The sequence below is a fragment of the Stegostoma tigrinum genome, chromosome 26, assembly GCF_030684315.1.
Source record: "Stegostoma tigrinum isolate sSteTig4 chromosome 26, sSteTig4.hap1, whole genome shotgun sequence".
NCBI classification, from domain to species: Eukaryota; Metazoa; Chordata; class Chondrichthyes; order Orectolobiformes; family Stegostomatidae; genus Stegostoma; species Stegostoma tigrinum.
Genome location: NC_081379.1, coordinates 267,040 through 293,330, shown reverse-complemented (window position 1 = coordinate 293,330; position 26,291 = coordinate 267,040). Strand labels below are relative to the sequence as shown.

General features: G+C 45.4%; 1 protein-coding gene across 10 annotated transcripts in view; it reads right to left on the bottom strand.

Moving 5' to 3' along the window:
* The window catches only part of LOC125464019 (membrane-associated phosphatidylinositol transfer protein 2), a 427,235-nt gene that overhangs the window by 293,214 nt on the left and 107,730 nt on the right, over positions 1-26,291 (bottom strand). For 9 of the 10 annotated variants that reach the window (XM_059654853.1, XM_059654859.1, XM_059654857.1 and 6 more), the window contains exon 2: positions 2,445-2,649. The gene's annotated coding sequence lies outside the window, so the exon portion shown is untranslated. The remainder of the gene's footprint in view (positions 1-2,444; positions 2,650-26,291) is intronic. The other variant, XM_059654854.1, reaches the window with a different exon arrangement.

Here is a 26,291-nt window from a genome sequence, read left to right as displayed (position 1 = left end):
CACGGAATTTCAGAGAATTTGATTTTTTCAAAAGCTTGAAACTAGTGTGTTCACTTTGATACTTGACAGATTTGGAATAGTTAGTTTTGCTAAAAAAAACTGAGTATTTAATACTCAATTTTCTGCTGCTTCATTTTCCAAAATACCAGCTGACTGATCCCCACATCTGTTCCATCAGGTTTTAACGCCCTCAAATCAAATTTCAGTTCTTATCACAGGACCAAAGAATTCTACTCAAGGTCACAAATCACATCCTATGTGACTAAGATAACACCGTGTGGAGCTGGAGGGACACAGCAGGCCAGGTAGCATCAGAGGAGCAGGAAAGCTGACATTTCGGGTCAGGGTCCTTGATTTCTGAAGAAGGGTCCCAATCCGAAGCGTCAGCTTTCCTGCACCTCTGATGCTACCTGGCCTGCTATGTTCCTCCAACTCCACATGGTGTTATCTCTGACTACAGCATTGACAGTTCTTATTACCTCTATGTGACTAAGGTCATCTTTCGCTTCTAATCCTGTTTATAGCCCTTGTGATGCAGATCTAGTTGTCATTCATCTACATGAAAACTTGCCTTTAGATGATATCATTGAGGGACAACAGGAAGATGAGAAATAGGAGAGGGATAGGGATAGATCCTTGGAGAAATGCATGGGAGTAGGACAAATAGCCAGAGAATCACGTGTAATGGCTTCAATTAGATAGATAAGAATGGAACCAGATGAGAATAGTCCCACCTACCACGGGACACTGGACAGTTGCGGGGGGGGGGAAGCAATTGTATCAAACAAATTTCACACTTCTTTGCCTGTGTTAAATTATTAGAATTGTTATTTAACATCCAGTATTGCATGAGAAAAAAATTCTCCATTATTTTCGGATGAAAAACACCCATTTCTCTAGCGACCAGCTTCATCCTTCTCCCTAACATTAGTCAGAGACTAAGCCAATTTGCTTGCAGCCTTATCTTACATCTGATCCTAGGATGAGCTTCCAATCTGATTCATATGCCATCATTAAGTTTGGCCATTTTCACCATTGTATGTCTTTGCTCCATCTCAGCTCATCTACTATTATCCCTAGACTTGACTATTTTAATACAATTTTGGGCTGGTCTTTCATATTCTACCCTCTGTAAACTTTAGTTCTCCAAAATTACTTGCAGCAAGTCCAATTCAACCTGCTGACCCACAGTGGATCTTAGTCAAGAGTAATCTGGTTTTTGATATTTTCACATCCCTCCAAAGTCTTGCTGTTCTCTATCTCTGGTAGGACCTTCAGCCATGCACCCCTGGAATTACCCGAACTCCACTAAATGTGTCCTTTTACGCATTGCTATCTGGCCTAGCTTTTGATTGCCTGACTCAATATATCCTGCAGCTCAATATCAAGCTTTGGTTTGTAATGCTCCTGTGAAGTACAAATAAGTTTTTGTTGCTGTTGCATCAAACCTCTTTGATTTATTTATGTCTAAATACTGATATTTACTTCTGTCAATAGTTCCTGACCCCCACACTTATAGCAACTTCAGGTTCTACGGAATTACATGCAGCAAGTATACTGATAGGGAAATGATCTTAGTTCAACAATGATGTAGAGGTGTCAGTGTTGGACAGGGGTGGACAAGGTCAGAAGTTACATGACACCAGGTTATAGTCCTCCACCTGACGAAGGAGCGAGGCTTTGAAAGCTCGAGATTTCAAATAAACCTGATGTCATGTGACTTGTGACCCACATCAGCAAGATACTAATTTTAACTACAAACTTAACATTATTTTTCTGACAACACTGTTGTTTTACACAGGAAGTACAAATGAAATTCCACAACAGGAGTGAGAGAAGATCCTTAAATCAGAATGCAGTTTTCTCTGTATCAATAAGCCACTAGGCCACAGCAACATCATGCTTTCTCACTACCCTATCTTTTGCCCGTTATAAGACATAGGCGTGGAAGTAAGGTCATTCGGCCCATCGAGTCCACTCCGCCATTTAATCATGGCCGACGGGCATTTCAACCCCATTTCCCTGCACTCTCCCTGTATTCCTTGATTCTTTGTGAGATCAACAATTTATCAATCTCTGCCTTGAAGACATTTAACGTCCCAGCCTCCACTGCGCTCCGTGGCAATGAATTCCACAGGCCCACCACACTCTGGCTGAAGAAATGTCTCCCCATTTCCATTTTAAATTTACCCCCTCTAATTTTAAGGCTGTCTCTACGGGTCCTCGTCTCCCCGCCTAACGGAAACAACTTCCCAGCGTCCACCCTTTCTAAGCCATACATTATCTTGTAAGTTTCTATTAGATCTCCCCTCAACCTTCTAAACTCTAATGAGTACAATCCACACCAATAGTGAATTAGTCAGAGATAGCAAGAATTAGTCATACAGGTTTGTGCAAACATCAGTCAATATTTCTGCACAGAATAAAAACGTGTACTCACTAACCTTGTGTACATCTGTGCAATGCACTCTTTCACGTTCCTCTACCAAATGGCATCTCTCAAGTTGATAGGGAAAACCAGGGATGTTAAGTTTGCAGCTACGTACCCTGATTGTACGCAAGTTCCACTTGGTTTCAAGATACAAGGAGGAAGTCAGAGCAGCATCATTGTTGACGTCACGACAGCTGCCTCATTTACACAGCAAGTATCTGAGGAAATGGACACAGACATTGTGGTTACTTTCATTTATTTTTACTGTTGGAAACACTTATACCATTTAACAAACACAATCTTCCTCTCTCAAACTGAATTCAAGGAGCACTGTTTGATCAGCATTGCTCACAAATATCACCTCAAGCAGTACCAGGAGATCCAGAAATTCTATGTACTCTCTCTGTTACCCCTCATTGAGGTTGGCTGCTGGAAATCAAGCCTTGCTATTCGCAGAGACATCTTAAAAGTTAAAGATTTGACAGGAGCACACAAAATTCCCCAATTTCCCTGTTTTAAACCCATGTTTCTGGACTTAGCAAAAATTACTGTTTATTACAAACAGATTCTGGCTATAAGTAAACAACTATTTGCCGTTTACAGTGACTCAGTGGTTAGCACCGCTGCTTCACAATAACAGGGATCAGTTTCATACCCGCCCTTGGGCGACTGTGTGGAGTTTGCATGTTCTCCACATATCTCTGTGGGTTTTCTCCGGGTGCTCCAGTTTCCTCCCACAAGGTAGGTGGGGATTGGCCACTCGAAATTGCCCATAGTGTTCAGGATGTGCTGGCTAGATAGGCTAGGCTGGGAAATGAGGATTACAGAGATAGGGTGGGGTTTGGGTCTGGGTGGGATGCTCTTCACAGGGTCTGTGTGGACGAGAAGGGCCACAAGAGCTTCCAGACTGTAGGGTTCTGTGTTACCTGGGTAGTGGGAAAAACTGGGAAGGCAATTTAATGGTACCCACCCACAAAGGTGTGCTAAGATGATCCTTTGGCATGTCAGAACCTGCTGCTCCTCGATTTCTCTTTGGCAAATACTTGCACTTATTGCAGAAGACACAAAATGACTGGTTCACAATTTATAAAGTCTCCCCCATCGTTTGTACAAACAATAGGGGAGGCAGTGGTTTGGTGGCATTATCGTAAGAATGTTAATGCAGAAACTTAGCTAATGTTCTAGGGACCCAGGTTCAAATCCTCCCATGGCAGGTGGGGTACAAAGTAGAACAAAATAAAATATCTGGAATTAAGAATTTATTGATGACTATTGACAATTATAGGGAAAATTCATCAGGCTCACTTATGTCCATCAGGGAAGTAAATCTGCCATCCTCACCCAGCTTGGTCTATATACAACTCCAAACCCACAGCAAAATGCAGACTCTCAACTGCCTTCTGAAATGGCCTAGCAAGCCACGCAATTGTACTATTCACTACAAAGCATCAAAAAAAATTAAGCCGGATAGATCACCTGGTGTTGCAAAAGACAACTGCAGAAATACTCCTGTCAACACTGGAAGGTCTTGTTTACTGAGAAATAATGCCAAAACTGGATTAGCTGTCTCACAGACTGGACAAACAATAGCCTAGACATAATCATGCTCACAGAATCATACGTTACACAAAATGTCCCAGACATGACCATCACCATCCCTGGATATGTCCTGTCCCAACACCAGGACAGACCCAGCAGAGGTGGCGGCGCTGTAGTTTACAGTGTGGATAACGTTGTCCTGAGAGTCGTCAAAATTGACATCATGGGGTCAGGTTAAACATGAGCAAAGAAACCTCCTGCTAATTACTACATTCTGTCCTCCCTTCGCTAATGTTGAATAACACTCAGAGGAAACAGTGATGACGGCAAGGATGCAAAATGTACTCTGGTTGGGGGGATTTCAATGTCCACCACAAGTGAATAATCCATCTTGATCTCCTGCAGAAATGTCCAGTATCACAGATACAGTCTTCAGTCAATTCTATTCACTCAACATGATATGAAGGAATGGCTGCAGGCAGTGAATACTAGAAAAGCTATTGACTCTGACAACACTCCAGCATAGCACTGAAGACTCGTGCTTCAGAACTTACAGCCCCCTCGGCAAGCTCTTCGAATACAGTTACAACAGTGGCATCTACCTGACAATGTGATAAATTGCCCAGGTATGTCTTGTACACAAAAAGCAGCACAAATCCAACCTAGTCAGGATGTGAGTTTGCTCGCTGAGCTGGAAGGTTAGTTTTCAGATGTTTCGTCACCATTCTAGGTAACATCATCAGTGAGCCTCCGATGAAGCACTGGTGTTATGTCCCGCTTTCTATTTATCTGTTTAGGTTTCCGTGGGTTGATTTCATTGCCTGCGTTGGTGATGTCATTTCCTGTTCTTTTTCTCAGAGGATGGTAGATGGACTCCAAATCAATGTGTTTGTTGATGGAGTTCCGGTTGGAATGCCATGCTTCTAGGAATTCTCATGCGTGTCTCTGTTTGGCTTGTCCTAGGATGGATGTGTTGTCCCAATCAAAGTGGTGTCCCTCCTCATCTGTACGTAAGGATACGAGTGATAGTGGGTCATGTCATTTAGTGGCTAGTTCATGTTCGTGTATCCTGGGTGGCTAGCTTTCTGCCTGTTTGTCCAATGTAGTGTTTGTCACAGTTCTTGCAAGGTATTTTGTAGATGACGATCGTTTTGCTTGTTGTCTGTACATCAAAGACATTTCCAAAATGACTGCCAGACTACTCGGACCTCTTGGCATCAGGGTAGCCCACAAACCCACTAACACACTAAAACAGCAGCTAATGAACTTAAAAGGCCCTATACAGACAACAAATAAAACGAACGTCATCTACAAAATACCTTGCAAGAACTGTGACAAACACTACATTGGACAAACTGGCGGAAACCTAGCCACCAGAATACATGAACATCAACTAGCCACAAAACGACATGACCCACTATCACTCGCATCCTTACATACAGATAAGGAAGGACACCACTTTGATTGGGACAACACATCCATCCTAGGACAAGCCAAACAGAGACACGCACGAGAATTCCTAGAAGCATGGCATTCCAACCGGAACTCCATCAACAAACACACTGATTTGGAGTCCAGCTACCATCCACTGAGAAAAAGAACAGGAAATGACATCACCAACCCAAGGAAACCTAAATAGATAAACAGAAAGCGGGACATAACACCAGCGCATCATCGGAGGTTCACTGATGATGTTACCTAGAATGGTGACGAAACATCTGAAAACTAACCTTCCAGCTCAGCGAGCAAACTCACATCCAGAATCTCAACCTGAGCTACAAATCTTCTCAAAACTCGCCAACCTAGTCAATTACTACCCTATCAGTCTACTCCCAACCATACGTAAACTGATTGAAGTTGTCATCGATACTGTTATCAAACTGCACCTGCTCAGCAACAATCTGTTCAGTGACAATGGGAACCGCAGATGATGGAGAATCCAAGATAATGAAATGTGAGGCTGCAAGAACTCAGCAGGCCCAGCAGCATCTCAGGGGCACAAAAGCTGACGTTTCGGGCCTAGACCCTTCATCAGAGAGGGGATGGGGCGAGGGTTCTGGAATAAATAGGGAGAGAGGGGGAGGCAGACCGAAGATGGAGAGAAAAGAAGATAGGTGGAGAGGAGAGTATAGGTGGGGAGGTAGGGAGGGGATAGGTCAGTCCAGGGAAGACGGACAGGTCAAGGAGGTGGGATGAGGTTAGTAGGTAGGAGATGGAGGTGCGGCTTGGGGTGGGAGGAAGGGATGGGTGAGAGGCAGAACAGGTTAGGGAGGCAGAGTCAGGTTGGACTGGTTTTGGGATGCAGTGGGTGGAGGGGAAGAGCTGGGCTGGTTGTGTGGTGCAGTGGGGGGAGGGGACGAACTGGGCTGGTTAAGGGATGCGGTGGAGGAAGGGGAGACTTTGAAGCTGGTGAAGTCCACATTGATACCATTGGGCTGCAGGGTTCCCAAGTGGAATATGAGTTGCTGTTCCTGCAACCTTCGGGTGACATCATTGTGGCACTGCAGGAGGCCCATGATGGACATGTCATCTAAAGAATGGGAGGGGGAGTGGAAATGGTTCGCGACTGGGAGGTGCAGTTGTTCATTGCGAACCGAGCGGAGGTGTTCTGCAAAGCGGTCCCCAAGCTTCCGCTTGGTTTCCCCAATGTAGAGGTAGCCACACCGGGTACAGTGGATGCATATACCACATTGGCAGACGTGCAGGTGAACCTCTGCTTAATGTGGAAAGTCATCTTGGGGCCTGGGATAGGGGTGAGGGAGGTGGTGTGGCGGCAAGTGTAGCATTTCCTGCGGTTGCAGGGGAAGGTGCCCCCACAGTGGTCGAGAACGCCCTTGACTGCGTCTCCCGCATATCCCGCAACACATCCCTCACACCCCGCCCCCGCCACAACCGCCCAAAGAGGATCCCCCTCATTCTCACACACCATCCCACCAACCTCCGGATACAACGTATCATCCTCCGGCACTTCCGCCATCTACAATCCGACCCCATCACCCAAGACATTTTTCCATTCCCAACGCTGTCTGCTTTCTGGAGAGACCACTCTCTCTGTGACTCCCTTGTTCGCTCCACACTGCCCTCCAACCCCACCACACCCGGCACCTTCCCGGGAACAGCAACTCATATTCTGCTTGGGAACCCTGCAGCCCAATGGTATCAATGTGGACTTCACCAGCTTCAAAATCTCCCCTTCCTCCACCGCATCCCAAAATCAGCCCAGCTCTTCCCCTCCACCCACTGCATCCCAAAACCAGTCCAACATGTCTCTGCCTGTCTAACCTGTTCTTCCTCTCACCCATCCCTTCCTCCCACCCCAAGCCGCACCTCCATCTCCTACCTACCAACCTCATCCCACCTCCTTGACCTGTCCGTCTTCCCTGGACTGACCTATCCCCTCCCCACCTATCTTCTTTTCTCTCCATCTTCGGTCCGCCTCCCCCTCTCTCCCTATTTATTCCAGAACCCTCACCCCATCCCCCTCTCTCAAGAAGGGTCTAGGCCCGAAACGTCAGCTTTTGTGCTCCTGAGATGCTGCTGGGCCTGCTGTGTTCATCCAGCCTCACATTTCATAATCTGTTCAGTGACGCCCAGTTTGGGTTTCATGAGGATCTAGGAGCATGGCTGGGGACTCCATCAGGGCCACTCAGCTCCTGACCTCATTACAGCCTTGAGCTGAATTCCAGAAATGAGGTGACAGTGACTGCCCTTGACATCCCTCAAGTGTGGCATCTAGGTCTCCAACAAAACGGGAATCAATAGGTATTGGAGGGCAAATTTTCTACTGGAGTCATGCCTGTCAGATAGGAAGATGGCTGTGGTTGTTAGAGGTCGGTCATTTCAGCTCCAGGACATCTCTGCAGGAGTTCTTCAGGGTAGTATCCCTGGCCCAACCATCTTCTGCTGCTTCAATCAATGGCCTTCCCTCCATCGTAAGATCAGAAGTGGGGATGTTCCCCAATAATTGTACAACGTTTAGTACCATTCTTGACACTTTAAATACTGAAGTAGTCCGTGATCAAATGCAACAGGATCTGGACAGTATCCTCGCTTGGGCTGATAAGTGGCAAGTAACATTTGTGCCATATAAATACCAGGCTATGGCCATCTCCAACAGGAGACAATCTACCACCCCGTGTCATTCAATGGTGTTACCATCTCTGAATTCCTCCACTATCAACATCCTAGCAGTTACCATTGACCAGAAACACAGCTGGACTTGCCACATAAACATAGCAGCTACAAGAGCACATCAGAGACTAGGAATACTGTGGTGCACTTGCCTGCATTTGGCCCATATCCCTCCAAAACTTTCCTATTCAAATGTCTTTTAAATATTGTAGCTGTAGCTGCATCCACCACTTCTTCTGGCATTTCATTCTGTGTATAAAAGTTGCCCCTCGTCTGCTTTTTAAGTCTTTCTCCTCTCACCCTAAAAGTACACCCCTAGTTTCGAACTCCCCCATCTTAGGGAAAAGACCTTTGCTATTTACCTTATCTATGCGCCTCATGATTTAATTAACCTCAAAAAGGTCACCCCTCAATATCCTACAGCAAAAGAAATCCCAGCCTATCCAGCCTCTTTACAACTCAAACCCACCATTCCCAGCAAAGTCATGGTAAATCTCTTTAATTTAGTAATATCTTTCCAACAGCAGGATGACTAGAGTGTACATAGTACTCCAGAAGAGGCCTCGCCAATATCCTGTACAACCTCAACATGACATCTCAACTCCTATACTTAAAAAGATATAAGCAAGGAAGGCAAGCGTGCTAAACACTTTCTTAACCACCCTACTTGTGACACAAATTTTTAAAAAACACTACACCGGAACCTGTCTGTTCTACAGGAACATTACCCAGGCTCTATTAATTGTATAATCCCTACTTATGTCGTTTTATCAAAATGCAATAGTTCTCACATTTCCAAATTAAATTCCACCTGCCACTCCTCAGCCCAATGACCCAATTGATCAAGATCTCTTTGTAACATTAGATAACCTTCTTCACTGTCCACTACAGCACAAATTATGGTTTCATCTGCACATTTACTAACCATAACAATAATAAATAGACAGGGAGATGGGCAGAGGGGGTGGGGTTGCCTTGTTAGTTAAGAATGAAATTAAATCTACGGCACTGAATGACACGGGTCAGAGGATGTGGAGTCTGTGTGGGTGGAATTGAGGAATCACAAAGGCAAAATAAACTATAATGGGAGTTATGTACAGACTTCCTAACAGTGATCAGGACTAGGGGCGCAAGATGCACCAAGAAATAGATAGGGCATGTCAGAAAGGCAAGGTCACAGCGATCATGGGGGACTTCAATATGCAGGTGGATTGGGTGTATAATGTTGGCGGTGGATCCAAAGAAAGAGAATTCATGGAATGTTTGCAAGATGGCTTTTTGGAACAGCTTGTGATGGAGCCCACAAGGGAGCAGGCTATTCTGGGCTTAGTACTATGTAATGAGCCAGACTTTATAAAAGACCTTAAAGTAAGGGAACACTTAGGAGGCAGCGATCGTAATATGGTAGAGTTCAGTCTGTAGTTTGAAAGAGAGAAGGCAAAATCAGATGTAATGGTATTATAGTTAAATAAAGGTAATTACAGGGGCATGAGAGAGGAACTGACGAAAATCGACTGGAAGCAGAGCCTAGCGGAGAAGACAGGAGAGCAACAATGGCAGGAGTTTCTGGGTGTAATTGAGGACACAGTACAGAGGTTCATCCCAAAGAAAAGAAAGATTATCCAGGGTGGGATTAGACAGCCATGGCTGACAAAGGAAGTCAGGAAATAAATCAAAGAAAAAGAGACAGCCTATAAAGTGGCCAAGAGCACTGGGAAATCAGAAGATTGGGAAGGCTACAAAAACAAACAGAGGATAACAAAGAGAGCAATTGGAAGGAGAGGATCAAATATGAAGGTAGGCTAGCTAGTAATATTAGAAATGATAGTAAAAGCTTCTTTCAATACATAAGAAACAAACGAGAGGCAAAAGTAGATATTGGGCCGCTCCAAATTGATGCTGGAAGGCTCGTGATGGGAGATAAGGAAATAGCTGAAGAACTTAATAAGTACTTTGCATCCGTCTTCACAGTGGAAGACATGAGTAGTATGCCAACAATTAGGGAGAGCCAGGGGGAAGAGTCGAGTATGGTAGGCATTACAAAAGAGAAAGTGCTAGAAAAGCTAAAAGGTCTAAAAATTGATAAATCTCCTGGCCCCGATGGGCTAGAGTTCTGAGGGAGGTGATTGAGGAAATAGCGGAGGCTTTGGTAGTGACCTTTCAAAAGTCACTGGAGTCAGGGAAGGTCCCAGACGATTGGAAAATTGCTGTTGTAACCCCCCTGTTTAAGAAAGGATCAAGGCAAAAGATGGAAAATTATAGGCCAATTAGCCTAACCTCGGTAGTTGGTAAAATTCTAGAATCCATTGTCAAGGATGAGATTTCTAAATTCCTGGAAGTGCAGGGTCAGATTAGAACAAGTCAGCATGGATTTAGTAAGGGGAGGTCGTGCCTGACAAACCTGTTAGAATTCTTTGAAGAGATAACAAGTATGTTCGACCAGGGAAACCCAGTAGATATTATCTATCTAGACTTCCAAAAGGCCTTTGATACGGTGCCTCACGGGAGGCTGCTGAGCAAGGTGAGGGCCCATGGTGTTCAAGGTGAGCTACTGGCTTGGATTGAGGATTGGCTGTCTGACACAAGGCAGAGAGTTGGGATAAAAGGCGCTTTTTCGGAATGGCAACCGGTGACGAGTGGTGTCCCGCAGAGTTCAGTGTTGGGGCCGCAGCTGTTCACCTTATACATTAATGATTTGGATGAAGGGACTGGGGGCATTCTGGCAAAGTTTGCCGATGATACGAAGATAGGTGGACAGGCAGGTAGTACTGAAGAGGTGGGGAAACTGCAGAAAGGTTTAGACAGTTTCGGAGAGTGGTCCAGGAAATGGCTGATGAAATTCAATGTGAGTAAATGTGAGGTTTTGCACTTTGGAAAAAAGAATACAGGCATGGACTATTTTCTAAACGGTGAGAACATTCGCAAAGCAGAAGTACAAAGGGATATGGGAGTGTTGGTGCAGGATTCTCTAAAGGTTAACTTGCAGGTAGAGTCCGTAATTAAGAAAGCGAATGCAATGTTGTCGTTTATCTCAAGAGGGTTGGAATATAAAAGCAGCGGTGTGCTTCTGAGGCTTTGTAAAGCTCTAGTTAGGCCCCACTTAGAATACTGTGTCCAGTTTTGGGCGCCACACCTCAGGAAGGACATATTTGCGCTGGAGCGTGTCCAGAGGAGATTCACACGGATGATCCCTGGAATGGTAGGTTTAACGTATGATGAACGGCTAAGGATCCTGGGATTGTACTCATTAGAGTTTAGAAGGGTGAGGGGAGATCTAATAGAAACTTACAAGATAATGTATCGACTGTATCAGCACTGCCTCTTGCTCCCCAGAGGAGCTCGAACAGTTCATCCACTTCACCAACACCTTCCACCCCAAACTTGAGTTCACCTGGGCCATCTCCAGCACATCCCTCACCTTCCTGGGCACCTCAGTCTCCATCTCAGGCACCCAGGTTGTAACTGATGTCCATTTCAAGCCCACCGACTCCCACAGCTACTTAGAATACACCACCTCCCACCCACCCTCCAAAGATTCCATCCCCTATTCCCAATTCCTCCGCCTCCGCCCCCACGATGAGGCATTCCACTCCCTCACATCCCAGATGTCCAAGTTCTTCAAGGACCGCAACTTCCCCCCCCAAGTGGTCAAGAACGCCCTTGACCACGTCTCCCACAACACATCCCTCACTGCCCACCCCGGCCACAACCGCCCAAAGAGGATCCCCCTCGTTTTCACACACCACCTCAACAACCTCTGAATACAACGCATCATCCTCCGACACTTCCGCCAACTACAATCCGCCACACTGCCCTCCAACCCCACCACACCCGGCACCTTCCCCTGCAACCGCAGGAAATGCTACACTTGCCGCCACACCTCCTCCCTCACCCCTATCCCAGGCCCCAAGGTGACTTTCCACATTAAGCAGAGGTTCACCTGCACATCTGCCAATGTGGTATACTGCATCCACTGTACCTGGTGTGGCCTCCTCTACATTGGGGAAACCAAGCGGAGGCTTGGGGACCGCTTTGCAGAACACCTCCGCTCGGTTCGCAATAAACTACTGCACCTCCCAGTCGCAAACCATTTCCACTCCCCCTCCCATTCTTTAGATGACATGTCCATCATGGGCCTCCTGCAGTGCCACAATGATGCCACCCGAAAGTTGCAGTAACAGCAACTCATATTCCACTTGGGAACCCTGCAGCCCAATGGTATCAATGTGGACTTCACCAGCTTCAAAATCTCCCCGTCCTCCACCACATCCCAAAACCAGCCCAGTTCGTCCCCTTCCCCCAATGCACCACACAACCAGCCCAGCTCTTCCCCTCCACCCAGTGCATCCCAAAACCAGTCCAGCTTGTCTCTGCCTCCATAACCTGTTCTTCCTCTCACCCATCCCTTCCTCCCATCCCAAGCCGCACCTCCATCTCCTACCTACTAACCTCATCCCACCTCCTTGACCTGTCCGTCTTCCCTGGACTGACCTATCCCCTCCCTCCCTCCCCACCTATCTTCTTTTCCCTCCATCTTCGGTTTGCCTCCCCCTCTCTCCCTATTTATTTCAGAACCCTCACCCATCCCCCTCTCTGATGAAGGGTCTAGGCCTGAAACGTCAGCTTTTATGCTCCTGAGATGCTGCTGGGCCTGCTGTGTTCATCCAACCTCACATTTTACTCCCTTGTTTGCTATTATCTTACAAGATAATGTATGGTTTAGAAGGGGTGGATGCTAGGAAGTTGTTTCTGTTAGGCGGGGAAACTAGGACCCGTGGGCACAGCCTTAAAATTAGAGGGGGTAAATTTAAAATTGAAATGAGATGACATTTCTTCAGCCAGAGAGTGGTGGGCTTGTGGAATTCATTGCCACGGAGTGCAGTGGAAGCCGGGACATTGGATGCCTTGAAGGCATCCATCGACAAATTCTTGATCTCACAAGGAATCAAGGGCTACGGGGAGAGTGCAGTGAAGTGGAGTGGAAATGCTCATCAGCCATGATTTAAATGGCGGTGTGGACATGATGGGCCAAATGGCCTTACTTCCACTCCTATATCTTATGGTCTTATGGTCTAAATAACAAATAACAGATTAACACACAAGCAGACATGTTCCCCTTCCTGTGGATCTCTACTAGGCTAATTTCTGAAATTACAGAGATGGTTTGCTTCAAAACTGCAAAATGGCTGTTTCTGACTGGTTCAGAACTTCTGTTAGGTCAGTACAATAGATGATGATGTCAAATTTGTGGCAACGTGCAATAATATTTCATGGATTGCTTTATGCCAGCACTTCCCAAACCCTTTTCCACTGTGACCAAGATTTAAGATTTGAATATTGTCATGATCCTTAAAAGAGAACATTGATAAAGGAGGAGGGGTTGGAATAGACCTGTGCAAATGAGGAGAACCTGTGAATGCAGGGACCTGTTTGCAGCTGTTAGGAGGTCTAGTGGTTTGTGATGCCTTGGAGATTGTGACACAAAAAACTCAGTTCATAACCTCACTTTGGTTTCTTACTCCCAATCTGGGAAACCCTGACACACACAGTAGAATGCAAGGGGTTGTGCCATAGATGAAAGAAGCATGTCCCTTAATCATGTGCAAAGCTAGTGGACTAATGTTAATCTTTCAGGTCAAGGTCTTACATCAGAGCTGGGAAAACTGAATAGGTTTTAAGCAATTAATGGGATGATCGTTGATAAAGAACAATAAGGGTCTAATGACAGAGTAGAAAACAGGAAAGATTAAAATTACCAAAAGTTCCTGGTGCAAAACCAAAGTGAGCAGAAACCAAACAAGAAAGATTGGAAGAATTTTTTTTCAATAGAGAGGAGTCATCAGAATGGTCTTCCTTAAAAGGCAGGCGAATATGGAGTCATAGCAAGTTGTAGAGTGGGGAGGGGTGGCGATTATCGGAAAGAAGCAGGCAAGGGGAGTAAATCAGATCAGTCATAATCTGATTGAACAGCGAAGCAAACTCGACATGTTCAGTGGCCTAGTCCTCCTCCTAATTTGCAGCTTGTTTGTATGTTTACACGCACAGAAGTAGTGTGAATGAAAGAATTATGAACACCTACCCTTCCAAAGCAAAATCAATGAACAGTAAGACAAAAATTACAACTTGGAAAGAAAAGGAAACCAACATATAGACAGACTGCAAACTGAAATTCATGAACTCAATACTGAGTTCAAGGCTGTAAAGTGCCTAATCATAAAGCGTGTTGCTGATTCTTGAGTATATGTTGAGGATCAGCGAAATGCCACAATTACGTTAAGCTCAAGGTGCTTAGTTTCCTGCAAGGCAGGGAATTAAATGACAGATATCTGGAACTTCAGGTAACACTTTCAGACAGAACAAAGGGGTTCCCACAAAGCGGTTACACAAATGTGGGTTTGGTCTTCACAAGAAGATCTAGCTAGCCACTCCAGGTCTGAGATAGCACAGGAGAATTACAAGAACGCAAGTGAAGAATGTAGCCTGTAAAGAGGGATCCTACTACAATACAGTATGCTGCTACACCTCAGATATAGGCTTGTGCAATGTTATGGTCTACTGATCTCCCTACCATAGTCTCAAGTGATCAGAGATCAGCTGGAAACTGGGACTGAGGCAGATTAGCCTTGACCTGTTTCTATTCAGCTTACCTCAAGTGTCGGTGCCTTCCATTTCTGGTTGAGCAGTAGTGCAAGCGGGAGCTTGGAGCAGGAGCCTGTCGGGAAGCCGGTGAGTCACTGTTTTTGAATCTATAAAAAGCTTACCTCGGAGCAGAGGTTTCTGGGAAGGGAGTGACTTTTTTTTTCATCCCTCAGCTATATAACTGATCGTTGTGTAAACCCAAGACCCTACCCTTATAAGGCCTCCCACCCATCCACCTCCTCTAACCTTATACACCAGGGACAAATCAAGGTAAGCTTCTCTTTTTTTTAAACCTTCTGTTTAGGGGATCAGCAGGGATGGCTGTGCAGGTAGAGGAATGTTCCTCCTGCATGATGTACGCCATTAGTGTCCCATCCAAATACGTCTGCAGGAAGTGCACCCAACTCTTGCTCCTTCAAGACTGCGTTAGGGAACTGGAGCGGGAGCTGGATGAAATTCGGATCATTTGGGAGGCAGAGTCAGTGATAGACAAGAGTTTCAGGGAAGTAGTTACTCCTAAGCGTGAAGAAAGCTGGGTAACTGTTAGAAGGGGGAAAAAGCAGTCAGTGCAGGGATCCCCTGTGGTCGTTCCCCTGAAAAACAAGTATACCGTTTTGGATACTGTTGGGGGGGACGACTTACCAGGGGCATGCAGTAGGGTGCAGGTCTCTGGCACAGAGTCTGTCCCTCTTGCACAGAAGGGAAGGGGGGATAGGAAGAGTGATAGTCATTGGGGACTCAATAGTGAGAGGGACCGATAGAAGGTTTGCCGGGAACGAAACAGACTCACGATTGGCGTGTTGCCTCTCAGGTGCCAGGGTCCGTGATGTCTTGGATCATGTCTTTGGGGTCCTGAGGGGAGAGGGTGACCAGCCCCAAGTCGTGGTCCACATAGGCACCAACGACATAGGTAGAAAGAGGGATAGGGATGTCAGGCAAGATTTCAGGGAGATAGTAACAAATCAGCTTCCACCCTGTCTCTGGTTTGTTACCCGTGCCACGTGATAGCGAGGCAAAGAACAGGGAGAGATTTCAGCTGAACATGTGGCTGCAGGGATGGTGCAGGAGGGAGGGCTTCAGGTACGTGGACAATTGGGGCTCATTCTGGGGAAGGTAGGACCTCTACAAACAGGACGGTCTCCACTTGAACCAGAAGGGCATTAATATCCTGGGTGGGAAATTTGCTCGTGTTATTCGGGTGGATTTAAACTAGCTCAGAAGGGCGATGGGAAACTGAGGCGTAGTCCTAGTTCACAGGAGGATGAGCATAAGGAGGACGTGGTCAGGACCTCACTGTCACAGGAGTGTGCTGGCAGACAGCAAGCTGGATTGAAGTGTGTCTACTTTAATGCCAGGAATATCCGGGAATAAGGTAGGTGAGCTTGCAGCTTGGATAGGTACCTGGGACTTCGATGTTGTGGCCATTTCGGAGACATGGATAGAGCAGGGTCAGGAATGGATGTTGCAGGTTCCAGGGTTTAGATCTTTCATTAAGGTCAGGGAAGGTGGTAAAAGAGGGGGAGGTGTGGCTTTGTTGGTCAAGGACAGTATAACGGTGGCTGAAAGACACTCTGAGGACTCGTCTACTGAGGTGGTATGGGCTGAGGTTGCTGAGGAAGGTTTGTCGACTGAGTCAGTATGGGTGGAAGTTAGGAACAGCAATGGAGCAGTCACCTCATTGGGGGTTTTCTACAGACCCCAAATAGCAGTAGGGAGATCGAAGAACTCATTGGCCGGCAGATTGTTGAAAAGTGCAAACGTAGCAGGGTTGTTGTTATGGGTGACTTCAACTTTCCCAATATTGATTGGAACCTCCTTAGTGCAGATGGGTTGGATGGAGCCGTGTTTGTCAGGTGTGTTCAGGAGGGTTTTCCTACTGAGTATGTGGACAGGCTGACGAGGGGGGAGGCCATTTTGGATTTGGTGCTCGGCAATGAGCCAGGACAGGTGTCAGATCTCGTGGTGGGAGAACACTTTGGTGACAGTGACCACAACAGCCTCACATTTACCATAGCCATGGAGAGGGAAAGGAGCAGTTACCAGGGGAAGATATTTAACTGGGGTAAAGGAAACTATGATGCTATCAGAGGAGAGTTGGGAAGTACTGATTGTGAGCAATTGTTCCACAGAAGAGCACAGCAGACATGTAGAGGCTGTTTAAGGAGCAGTTGTTGCAAGTGATGTATAAATTTGTTCCTCAGACAGGTAAGAAGGGGTAAGATTAAGGAGCCTTGAATGACGGGTACAGAGGTGCTTCTTGTCAAAAAGAAAAAGGCAGCATATGTAAGGTGGAGGAAGCGAGGATCTAGCACAGCTTTAGAGGATTACAGGCTTGCTCGGAAGGAGCTCAAAAGTGGACTGAGGAGGGCCAGGGGGGGCACGATAAAGGCTTGGCAGTAAGGATTAGGGAGAACCCGAAGGCATTTTACTCATACGTGACGAATAAGAGAATGATAGGGAGAAGGTAGGGCCGATCAGGGATCGCGTAGGGAACCAGTGTGTGGAGTCTGAGTAGATACGGGAAGCCCTAAATGAGTTTTTTGCTTCAGTTTTCACTAAGGAAAAGGACCTTGTTGTGAATGAGAACTTTGAGGAGCAGGCAAACAGGCTTGAACAGATCGAGATTGAGGAAGTTGATGTGCTGGAAATTTTGGCAAACGTTAAGATTAATAAGTCCCCAGGGCCAGACCAGATTTATCCTCGGTTGCTCCGGGAAGCAAGAAAGGAGGTTGCTAAGCCGCTGGCAAAGATCTTTGCTTCCTCACTCTCCACGGGAGTCGCACCGGAAGATTGGAGGGAGGCAAATCTTGTTCCTCTTTTCAAGGAAGGGAATACGGAAATCCCTGGAAATTACAGACCAGTCAGTCGTACGTCTGTGGTCAGCAAGGTCTTGGAAAAAATTCTGAGAGATAGGATTTATGACTGTTTGGAAAAGCATAGCGTGATTAAACAGAGTCAGCATGGCTTTGTGAGGGGCAGGTCATGCCTCACAAATCTTGAGTTCTTTGAGGAAGTCACGAGACAGGTTGACGAGGGTCGAGCAGTGGATGTGGCGTACATGGACTTCAGCAAGACATTTGATAAGGGTCCCCATGGCAGGCTCATTCATAAAATCAGGAGGTATGGGATGCAGGGTGATTTGGCTGTCTGGATTCAGAATTGGTTGGCTGACAGGAAGCAGAGAGTGGTTGTAGATGGTAAATATTCTGCCTGGAGGTCAGTGCTGAGTGGTGTCCCGCAGGGCTCTGTTCTTGGGCCTCTGCTCTTTATAGTTTTTATAAATGACTTGGATGAGGAGGTTGAGGGGTGGGTTAGCATTTTTGCTGATGACACAAAGGTTGGAGGTGCCGTTGATAGTATCGAGGGCTATTGCAGGCTTCAGCGAGACATTGACAGAATGCAGAGCTGGGCTGAGAAATGGCAGATGGAGTTCAACCTGGATAAATGCGAAGTGATGTATTTTGGAAGGTCGAACTTAAATGCTGAATGTAGGATTAAAAGGCAGGATTCTCGGCAGTGTGGAGGAACAGCGGGATCTTGGTGTTCAAGTGCATAGCTCCCTCAAAGTTGCCACCAAGGTGGATAAAGTTGTTAAGCAAGCATATGGTGTTTTGGCTTTCATTAACAGGGGGATTGAGTTTAAGAGCCTCGAGGTTTTGCTGCAGCTCTACAAAACCCTGGTGAGACCACACTTGGAATATTGTGTCCATTTCTGGTCGCCCAATTATAGGAAAGATGTGGAGGCTTTGGAGAGGGTGCAAAAGAGGTTTACCAGGATGCTGCCTGGACTGGAGGGCTTGTCTTACGAGGAGAGGTTGACTGAGCTCGGACTTTTCTCTCTGGAGAGAAGGAGGAAGAGAGGTGACCTGTTCGAGGTGTACAAGGTAATGAGAGGCATGGATAGAGTCGATAGCCAGAGACTTTTCCCCAGGGCAGGATTGACTGCCATGAGGAGTCATGGTTTTAAGTTGTTAGGAGGAAGGTATAGAGGAGACGTCAGAGGGAGGTTCTTCACCCAGAGAGTTGTGAGCGCATGGAATAGTTTACCAGTGGTAGTCGTGGAAGCGGAGTCATTAGTGACATTTAAGCGACTGCTGGACATGCACATGGACAGAATGTAGGTTAGGTTATTTTATTTTTATTTTATTTTTGGATTAGGAATATTCCACGGCACAACATTGTGGACCGAAGGGCCTGTACTGTGCTGTACTTTTCTGTCTTCTATTCACTCGCAGGATGTAGGTTTCGCTGGCTGGACCCGCATTTATTGCCCATCCCTGGCTGACATTTACTGGTGAAGCAAGTTCAAAGGGATATAGATTTGTTGCTTCTCCTATTTCCTTTGTCCTTAACAATTGCTGGTAGGTATCCTGCAAGACAGGGCCAACTTAGCTTGGTATGATCAATAATGTACAACAGTACCTAATTACCTAAACAAGAAGCGAAATCTTGGAGGTGCCGGAAACCTGAAACACACTCACAATGCGAGAATTACTTATCAAATCAATAAGCATACTACGGAGAGCATAACAGGCCAGTTGATGTTTCAAATGTAGACCTTTGGTACATTACTGTCTCTTCCCTTCACAAACACTAATTGCCAGTATTTTATAGTTTCTGATTTTGCTGCAAAACAATGTTTGATTTAACTGAAGAGGGGTCCCAACCCGAAACATCAAGCTGCTCGGCCCACTGTGTTCATCCAGCTTCACACCATGTTATCTCAGATTCTCCAACATCAGCAGTTCCTACTACCTCTTGATTTAACATTACTTATTTTAGATCCTGACTGACCCACGTGTATCCTTCTTCAGAGCCTGCCTCTTTTTATCAATTTCAGTAAGGGAATAAAACAAAAACACAAGTTTCTGGAAAAGCTCAGCAGGTTTGGCAGCATCTGTGAGGAAAAAAATCAGTGGTAACTGTGTGGCAACCCCTCCTCAGAACTGACAGTAGCTGGGAAAATGTTGGCTTATATGCAGAAGATAGGTTGGGGAAAGGCATAAGATGCAATTGATAGGTGAGGATAGAACCTAAAAGATAGAAATGAACAGGTGGACAGACAAAGGAGTATACAACAATCTGGCTAGGAGAATGAAGAGCTGTTAATGGAGACGGTTCGCGGTTAACAATGGATAGTGTGTCTTGGCAGGCTGTGAGATAACACGTTTGTGAGGTAGTATCATGGGAGAGTTCAGTGCCTCAAAATTATTGAACTTGATATTGAGATCAGAGGGCTACAGAGTCCCCAAGCAGAAAATGAGGTGTGTTCTTCCAGCTTGTGCTGAGCTTTGCTGGAACACTGCAACAAGCTTGAGACAGACATGTTGGCCAGGGAGCACAGCAGTGTGTTACAGTGGCGGACAACTGGAAGTTCAGGGTCATTTGTAGATGTTCTGCAAAGTGGTCACCCAGTCTACACTTCATTTCCAATGTAAAGGAGATCACATTGTGAGCAGCAAATGCAGTGGACAAGGTTCTGGGAAGAGCAGTAAAGTGCTACTTCACCTGGAAGGTTTGTTTGAGCCCTTGGATACTGGCAAGGGAGGAAGTAAGTGGGCAAGTGTTGCACCTTCGCTGGTTACAGGGACAAGTGCTGTGGGAGTGTGGGAGTGAAGCAAGAGTGGACCAGGTGTCCCAGAGTGAACAGCGAGGAGGAGAACATCTGTCTATGAATTAAGAGAAGGGATTAATGGCCATGACACGTGGGAAAATTTTCCTGCTGGTGTTCAATAGTGCCATGGGATCTTACAAGTACACCCAGAAGTGCAGACAGAGTCTGTGTTTAGCCTGACACTCCCTTGAGGCTGTTTCAACCAAAAATCAATGAAGTAGATCACGAACCGACAACTTCCTGACTCAGAGATTAGAGTGCTACCAACAGCCAAGACCAAAATTTAAATTTCTGTCCACAAATCATAATGCAACATACACATTCCTCATTTTCATCAGACCTTTTGTTTGCAATGAAACACTCTTTTCTATAAGTTTTTAAGGAATAAAAGAATGACAAAAGTAAGATTAGGCCCAATCAAGGATAGTAGTGGTAAGTTGTGTGTGGAGTCAGATGAGATAGGGGAAGCGCTAAATGAATATTTTTCAACAGTATTCACTCTGGAAAACGACAATGTTGTCGAGGAGAATACTGAGATACAGGCTACTAGACTAGGTGGGATTGAGGTTCACAAGGAAGAGGTATTAGAAATCCTTCAGATGGCGAAGATAGATAAGTCCCCTGGGCCAGATGGGATTTATCCTCGGATCCTCTGGGAAGCCAGGGAGGAGATTGCCGAGCCTTTGGCATTGATCTATAACTCATCATTGTCTACAGGAATAGTGCCAGACGACTGGAGGATAGCAAATGTGGTTCCCCTGTTCAAGAAGGGGAGTAGAGACAGCCCTGGTAATTATAGACCAGTGAGCCTTACCTCAGTTGTTGGCAAAGTGTTGGAAAAGCTTATAAGGGATAGGATTTATAATCATCTAGAAAAGAATAAATTGATTAGGGATAGTCAGCACGGTTTTGTGAAGGGAAGGTCATGCCTCACAAACCTTATTGAGTTCTTTGAGAAGGTGACCAAACAGGTAGATGAGAGTAAACCGGTTGATGTGGTGTAGATGGATTTCAGCAAGGCGTTCGATAAGGTTCCCCACAATAGGCTATTGTACAAAATGCGGAGGAATGGGATTGTGGGAGATATAGCAGTTTGGATCAGAAATTGGCTTGCTGAAAGAAGACAGAGGGTGGTAGTTGATGGGAAATGTTCATCCTGGAAACCAGTTACTAGTGGTGTACCGCAAGGGTCGGTGTTGGGTCCACTGCTGTTTGTCATTTTTATAAATGACCTGGATAAGGGCTGGTTTAGGGATGCAGTAGGGGAAGGGGAGATTTTGAAACTGGTGAAGTCCACATTGATACCATTGGGCTGCAGGGTTCCCAGGCGGAATATGAGTTGCTGTTCCTGCAACCTTCGGGTGGCATCATTGTGGCAGTGCAGGAGGCCCATGATGGACATGTCATCATGTCACCAAATTCTGAACAAACACCATCTACAAGTTTATTGATGTCAGCACCATAGTAGGTCAGATATCAAACAATGCTTAGTCAGAATACTATAAGGTGATACAGGGTTTGGTGTCGTGGTGCAATGAGAACATTCTCTCTTGCAATGGGGGGCAAAACAAAAGAACTGATCATTGACTTCAAAGAGAAAGGAGGACAACATGGCCCCGTCTACATCAATGGAATTGAGGTTGAGACGGTCGACAGCAACAAGTTCCTTGGAGAGACGACAGCCAACCACCTGTCCTGGAGTTCCCAAATAGATGCAACAGTCAAGGAGGCATAACAATGCCTCTTCTCCCTCAGGCAGCTTAGGAAATTTAGTATGCCCATAAAGGAGCCTCACCAACTTGTACAGATGCACCACTGAAAGCATCTGTCCAGGTGCATAAAGGCCTGGTATGGTAACTGCTCTTCACAGGACCACGAGAAACTACAGAAGGTGGTGTGCACAGCCCAGACCATTACGGAAGCCAACCTTCCATCCATGGACTCCAATTACACTTCTCGTTGCTACAGAAAGGCTGCCAACATCAAAAGTCCATCCCACCCAGTAAGGCCCTTCTACAATCTCTTCCATCAGGCAGAAGTTACAGAAGCTTGAACATATGCACAGCAGGTTCAAGAACAGCTTCTTTCCAGCTTTTATTAGACTGATAAATGCACTGTCTATCTTAAGAAAAAAAAATGTTGATCTTGTTAATGTTGATCTTGCATCGCACACATTCTGTGCAGTGTAACCTGTAAGGCCTGACTCCGTCCAAGTTCTTTTCACTCTATGATCTGTTTATCATTGCTTACTATGATCTGCTGCACTGCTCACAAACAGAGCTTTCCACTGCGCTTATGTATATGTGACAATACATCAAAATCAATGAATTAAGCAATTCCAGGAAGTTGGCAGTGAAAAAGGCCAGTGCGTACATTCATGTGTCATATTGCTATGTATTGCTAGTCCATCAGTTTTCTAGTAGGTGATTTCAAACCCAGTACCAACATCTAAACAGCAAGGAGGAGGCCACTCATTCCCCATCTTATTGCAAAACAGAACGAGAAAGCGAAAGCTACTAACCTCATCCCACCTCCTTGACCTGTCCGTCTTCCCTGGACTGACCTATCCCCTCCCTACCTATACTCTCTCCACCTATCTTCTTTTCTCTCCATCTTCGGTCCGCCTCCCCCTGTCTCCCTATTTATTCCAGAACTCACTCCATCCCCCTCTCTGATAAAGGGTCTAGGCCCGAAACGTCAGCTTTTGTGCTCCTGAGATGCTGCTTGGCCTGCTATGTTCATCCAGCCTCATTTTGTTGTCTGAGAAAGTGAAAGCAATAGTTTGGCAGTTTGAAAAAGAGCACGGAGTCTTAGAGTAATATAGCATGGAAACTGGCCCTTCAGCCCAAACTAGTCTATGCTGACCATGGTGCCAATTCAGCTAGTTCCAATTGCCCACATTTGGTCCATATCCCTCTAAACCCTTCCCATCCAAATACTTTTTGAACGTTGCTATCGTACCTGCTTCAACAATTTTCCCTGGTAGCTCTTTTCATAAACGTATCACTCTCTGTGTGAAGATGTTGCTCCTCAGGTCCTCCTTAAATCTTTCCCCTCTCACTAACCTTATACCCTCTCATTTTCAATTCCCCATCCCAAGAAAAAAGATTACATGCATTCATCCTATCTATGTCCCTCATTATTTTATACATTTCAATAAGGTCACCCCTCATTCTCCTACGTTCCAAGAAGTCCTAACCTGGCCAACCTCTCCCTATAACTCAGGCCCACTAGTCTTCACAACTTTGTTAAAATTCTTTGCACACTGCCCAATTTAACTATATCTTTCCGAAAACAGGGCGACCAAAATCAATAAGTTATACAACTGTAACAGAACATCCCAACTCCTATACTCAATGCCTCAACCAGTGAAGGCCAGCATACTGTATGCAATCCTTACCACCTAGTCTAAGATGTTACTTTCAACAAACAATGTAATTGTACTCCCAGGTCCCTCTGTTCTACAACCCTCCTCAGGACCTTACTATTTACTGTACAAGTCCTACCTTGGTTTGACTTTCCAAAGTGCAATACCTCACACTTATCTGTATTGAATTGCATTTGCAACTCCTCAGCCCACTTCCCCATCTGATCAAGGTCCCTCTGTAATTTTCAATAACCTCCACTATCAATGATACCTCCTAATTTTGTACCATCCTCAAACTTACTAATCGTGCCTTCTACATTCACATCAAGATCATTTATATAAATAAGAAATAACAAAGGTCCCACCACTGACCCCTGTGGCATACCATTATGCACAAGCCTCTAGTCCAAGCAACAACCTCCAACCATCACCCTCTGCTTCCTACCATCAAACCAATTTTGAATCCAGTTAGCTAGCTCTCCCTGAGTCCCATCTGACCTCATCTTCATGACCCACCTGCCATGTGGGACCTTATCAAAGGCCTTACTAAAGTTTATGTGGGCAACATCCACTGCCCTACCCTCATCTATCCTCTTGGTTACCTCTTTGAAAAACTCGCACAAGGTTTGTCAGACATGATTTCCTGCATACAAATCCATGCCAAATATCCAAATGTTGGTTGATCCCGTCTCTCAGTATCATCTCCAATAACTTACCTACCACTGATGCCTGGCTCACTGGCCTTTGCTACTAAAGTGACTATTCACTTTCATTCAGTGGGTGGTACTCCCAATTAGGGATATACATAGAAATAAAAGAGCAGGAGCAGAGCATTCAGCCCTTGCTCCACTATGACAGAGTTCTCAAGATGCATAGCAAGGAAACAAACCCTTCAGTCCAACTCATCCATGCTGACTAGATATCCGAAACTGGTCTATTCCCAATCGCCAGCATTTGATCCATACCCCTCCAAACCCTTCCCATTCATATACCATTCAGATTTCTTTTAAATATTCTACCTCAACACCATATTCCCACACTATCCCCATATACCTCAATGTCATTCGTAATTAGAAATCTATCAATTTCTGTTCGGAACCTCGTCAATGACTCAGCTTCTACAGCCCTCGGAGGTAAAAATTTCTACAGAATCTCAACCTCTGAGTGAAGTTTCGACTCATCTCAGTTCTAAACAGCATGCCTTTTATGGGATGGAAACAACGCAAGGAGTCCGAGGAGGAGGTAGTGAGGACAAAAACAATAAGTAGAAAAGGGAATAAGAAAAGTGATAGGCAAAGAAACCAAGCACAAATTTCAAACAGGGCTACTGTGAAAAATAAGAGCAACACAAATAATTTTAAGAAAAGCCTAAAGCTTTGTGCCTTAATGCGTGGAGCATTTACAATAAAGTGGATGAACTAATTGTGCAGATAGAAGTTAATTGGTACAATATAATTGGGATTGCAGAGATATGGCTGCAGGGTGATCAGGGATGGGGACCGAATGTCCCAAGGTATTCTGTGTTTAGGAAGGACAGGCAAAAAGGAAAATGGTGGCGGAGTGGCATTGCTGGTTAAAGATGAAATTAACACAATAGTGAGAAAGGATATTAGCTCTAACGTTGCAGAGTCTGTACAAGTAGGATTGAGAAATACCAAGGTGCAAAAAAAGGTTGCACGTGTCATATATAGACCCCCAAACTGCAATGATGTTGGGAACGGCTTCAAACAGGAAATTAAGGATGCTAAAGATGCTTATGTGAAGGGAATATCAGTGATGATGGGGTGATTTTAATCTGCACAGGGACTGGGCAAATCAAATTAGCCACAATGCCGTAGAGGAATTTCAGGAATGTATATGGGAGATGATTTTCTTGACCAATATGTGGAGAAACCAACTAGATAGCAGGCCATCTTAGACAGGGTGCTGTGTAATGAGAAGGAAATTGTTGCCAATCCAGCTCTCTGAAATCCCTTGGGGATCAGCAATCATGACATGATACAATTCTTTCTCAAGTTGGAAAGTGAGGTAGTTGATTCAGATTCCATGCTGCTGAATCTTAAAAGGAAACTACGAAGATACAAGGTTTGCCTTGATAGACTGGGGAGAGTTACTTAAAGGGACGATAGTGGGTAGGCAGTAGCAAACATTCAAGGAATGCATGGGGAACTGCAACAACTGTTTATTCCTGTCAAAAACAAAATGGGTCAAAAGGACCAATCCATGGCTTACAAAGGAAATTAGAGACAGCATCCAATCCAAGGAAGAAACATACAGATTAACCAAGAAAAATTAGAAGTCTGAGAATTGTGAGCAGTTCAAAATTCTGCAAAGGAAGACCAAGAGATAGTCTATTTTTCCCTTTAATAATCTATGAAAGTAAGTTTGCAGGGAACATAAAGACTGATGCTAAGAGTTTCTACAGTACCATAAAGAAAAAGAAATCGGTAAAGACAAACATGGGTCCCCTACAGACAGAAATGGGGGAAATGTCTAATAGTGGACAAAGAAATGGCTGAGCAACTGAATACATATTTGATTCTGTCTTCACAAAAGAGGACACAAATCAG